Here is a 4,820-nt window from a genome sequence, read left to right as displayed (position 1 = left end):
TGAAAAAATCAACAAAAAGTGATCTATTTTTCGTGAAGTTATTTCCATAATACTTAAGGTTTGATGTTAACTTAGGTATTATTTATCAAAATATAGTATAGATGATTCAATTATACTTGTATTGCCTAATCAAATTGGATAATTACTTATGTATCCAAATATACTTGTATTCACAAATCACCATTCGTATTAATATTAAAATACAATTGTCTATGTATATAAGTATTATGCTATATACAAAATTGACAAACAACAAAATTATCTATCTACACTCTCTGCTAACAACGATAACCTAATGGCTCCGCTGAACTGAGGGTATTCCCTTCACTCCATCTCATAGACCGTCGAGGATCTCTCAGTGGTGTATCGGGACAAGGAAATGAATTTAGCATTAAAGGTGACACTCTTCGCAAGAATATATGCAATTTCTTCATGGAAAGAAAAGTATAAAAACAATATAATTTTCATTAAAAAACAATTTCAATGAAAATACTATAAAAATAAATGTATATAAATAAAACTTTATAAAAACGAGGAGAAAAATCAATTAGAAAATGCATTATAATAAATTCAAATCACAATAATCGCTCCTAGAATAATACAAAAAAGATCTTGAATGGGTAGGAATTTGGGGGAAAACACAAAAATATATAATATAGGGATATTGATGAAAGAAAAGGTATTGATGAAAACATAATTAATTATGAGTATAATAATAATTTCCTATTTAATATTTATTTATATTAAATATATATATAAAAAACAAATTTTTGATATATAATTAACTTTGCTATTTACTATATAGTTATATCCACATAACATTAAAAAAATTAGATTATAGCTATTTTATTTAAACGTATATTGATGTTTGTCATATTTTGTAGTTTTTCTCTAAAAAAAAAGCTATTTACAAACGCAGAAGCCCATATATATGGCCTAGATTGAAAAAATTAAAAAAATGAAATCACTAAAACAAAAAAAGACAAGTGCTTCAGGACTTTCAAGAAAACTTTTTCAGCTCTACCAGATATCCTCAACATCATATCAAATGAGTAAACAAATCAAGATGGACCGCAAGCATGTTGTCTTTCTTAATACAATATCACACTTCCGATCACCATCCTCTACAAACAATATTCATGTTTAGCTTGTAATCACTTGAAAAACAAAAAACTAATTAACATTATGATTAAACACCAATGAAGAATTCTTTAACATGATTGTATTAGATCTATGTTGGCTCCAAAGGTATGTGAATTTGCAACTTTTTCCAAAACAGAAAAGAATTCAAATTGAACATGAAATTGCCTTTTTCCTAGCTCATATACCTGTCTTAATGTTTTCATTTTCTTACTGTTACAACTTTTAATTTATCCTCTCAACAGATTGAACCCCAGTAGGGTTGATACTACTATTTAAGAAGATAAATTTTAGATGAAAAAATAAGATATCGATATTCTACTGTAGTTTCTTCTATTGTATTTTTTTGTTCTTTCATTCTCTATTGGCTCTGTAACTTATAGCATATATTTTGTATTCTTCGTAGTCTCACATTCGACATATTATCCATTTCGATTTGTATCACTATTTGTGCTTGTTGAGGAATTTCATGCATGTTAGAAATTTTCTTTCTGTGTGTGCCTACAAAATCAAAAGTATGATATTTTAAAATTCCGCCAATGTGTTCGTGTCTCGATAAGTATGCACCACCATCACCGCTTTATTCATCATCAATCCTTTTATGTACCCTACATCTAGAGATCTCAAATATGGGACTTCCCAAATTTTATTTATGACTTTCTAAAATTAATGACTTTTTTTCGATAATCAAAAGCACAAAACTTTGGTTTAAACAATAATCTACATCCATTTTAATTGCCTTAATCTACTTCAGTAACAAAAACATTCTCCGCAAATCTTGATTCAGAATATATCATGTTTCCTAGTTCATTTCCTATATAAAAAAAAAGTAATTGACCCAGTCCCAAATTTTACTAAACCATCAATATTATATTTGAATTTTCCCCTCGGAGAGTGTAACAATTTAACAATTTTAGTCTGAATCGGTGGTGTATATACTTCTAAAAGCTTCAGAATTTAATTGTCAACTTTTTGAGATGTTTTTTAACCATGAATATCTATACTTGATAAACAAGTATATGTTCAACCAACTTTGCTCTAGATAGCATTTCTGTAGACAAAATAAAAAGAGTAGCGTGATAAATAATGATCTCTTTTCCTAACCCTTTTGGTAGAATGGAAAAAATCATGAGCCTGCCCATTAATGAGTATAGATTACCAACTATTAGCAGTAACTCTAGTCATGACCCTTTTTTCGATCTCAAAGGATTTTTACTTCCAATTTAAGTAAAGATATTGAATATAGATTATTCTATTTTATTCAAAACAGACATTTGAAATTAAGTTATGGTATTACAAGTCACATTTTTTTTAATTCCTAATCAAAAGAAAATGACTCCTTATTTTGCTCTGCATTATTTTATTTTAAATCCGAAAGAGCCAAAGATCTTAATGTTTATAACTCAACAAATATGTCAACAAACAAATAATAAGGCTGATGGGTTAAGGCCCAACGCCCACCAAATCAACCTAAAAAACAAGAAAGACAACCAAAATATCTGCTAAGCAAAAAGAAAAGAAATAAAGAAGAAAATGAAAAGACACAAGCAAAAGAGGAAAGACCATGAATAGTAAGACTTCTTGATCTACCATGACCAGTAAATATGCAAGATCACAACATCAATTATTAATCATTTATAAAATCGCCGACTTTGAAAATCGTGTAGGTAACTCATCTTGAACTTATCTTCAATACTAGTCTGAAATTTCAATAGTTAGTCTAACTTGAATCATTTCTTAAATGCACGACAGATGATTTTCTGGTTCAATTTCAAGTTTAGCACTCTCAAAGCTTTCACCATAAGCTACGTAATTGAATTTCAAGATGAAGTTGAAGTTAATGAGCTTTTCTATGCGAAGTAAAAGATGATTCAAAGGTATTTGTTGCTTTTTGTCTACAAAGATGAGACAAAACTTGATTAATTTTTGTTAACTTTTGTTCGAATAAAATTTTACAATGGAGTGAGCCTAGTAAAAGACTAATACCAGCATTAGCAAATTTATTATTTTTATATTGGTCAAATAAAATAAATCAAAAAAGATGGTTACATGAAGTTTGAAGCTTTGTTGTATTAATTCTTTGCTTCTAATTATTATGTGATGTATTTGCCTGACCTTTTGAAAACATAAGTCATAAAATCATAGTCAATGCAAGCTTAACATAGTCAATGCAAGCTTAACATAGTCAATGCAAGCTTAACATGTCACATACATAGACCGTGTGGGCTATAACATGGTATTAAGCAACTATCCCATATGGAAAAGTGATGTCCTTTCTTGGAAAGGTAAGAACCATGAGTCTAAGCTAAAGTAGATCCACTAGCTATGTCACTTAGCACAAGCTATGGGGCACACAGTTAGGGACAAAGTGATTGCTACTAGAGACCTGACCTATACCAATGGTAAAAACATCATTTTGAATATCCTCCGAGTGCTTAACAAAAATACAACGGAATGGTCAACAATCATACTTATTTCATTATCCATGGAAAGACATAATTAAGCAACCAATCCAAGCTAATGTCATTTAGAATGTATAGTTTTAATAAGTAAATTACTTATACAAGTCTTAGAATAGGGTTTAAAACTACATAACTTAGGTATTAAATAAAAAAGGGGAAAGAATAAAATATCTCTAACTTAAAAGATGATGCGTGACCTATATGGACCTTAAATAGTCCTTAAAACTCTTCACTGGCCGTTTAGGGAGGTGTACAAATCACCCCGAATTCCTATCTGCCTTAAACTGCTAGGCCACTTCCCTTAAATGGGCAATGATGCTCTAAACGGAACCTTTAGGGTTCCATGAAGGGTTTATGTTCCGTTTTGGATTGATGACTTTCCTGTTAGCTCAATATAACCTTTTTCAAAGCCCGATGTGTTACAACATCTCCTCCTTTGGAGCTTTCATCATTGAATGGAACTTAAGATATCATGAAAAGTTTAAGAGAGAAACTAACAACCCAACATGAATGCAACTTTATCAAAATGCACATAAACAAGGAGGAACATTGACCCCAAGTTATAACATAGTCAAAACATCATTTCATAAGGCATAGTTGCAAATCATACACAATTGCACATAATCAGTGTATTGCACATAATCATGAAGTAGTAAAGCAAGTTAAATCATATCCTAAACAATCAACTTTTTTATGAGCATTCACACATGAGTAAACATGGGGATGACTAAAACACAAGAACCCTAAAGAAATAATCATGAGGGCTAAATGCCTCTAGCTAAAGTAGGAACGGAGGGAAAGAGATGAGGATATAGGGACATCATATCAGTCTCCATCTTTTTAATAGAACTCTCAATCATTTGTTTCCTCCACAACACCTTTACCATTGCTGCCTCTTTGTTTATCAACTCTCCAACTTGACGGTCTAAAATATCAATTGGAACCTCTTCATAAGACAAACTTTCATTTATATCAAGATTCTGTAATGGTACATTAGATGTCGGATATCCAGCAAACTTCTTAAATATACCGATGCTAAGTCATTAGGAAAATCAAGTTCATAATAAACTTTACCAGTACGTCTCAAAATCCAAAATGGGCTTACAAATCGGGGTCTATGATTTCTTTTTTCCAAACCTTATGACACCCTTCATAGGTGTATTTAATTAAACCATCATCAAATCAAACTCAAGATCTCTTCTCCTAGCATTGACATAT

Source organism: Solanum lycopersicum, chromosome 8, assembly GCF_036512215.1.
Source record: "Solanum lycopersicum chromosome 8, SLM_r2.1".
NCBI lineage: Eukaryota > Viridiplantae > Streptophyta > Magnoliopsida > Solanales > Solanaceae > Solanum > Solanum lycopersicum.
This window is presented reverse-complemented; position numbering follows the sequence as displayed.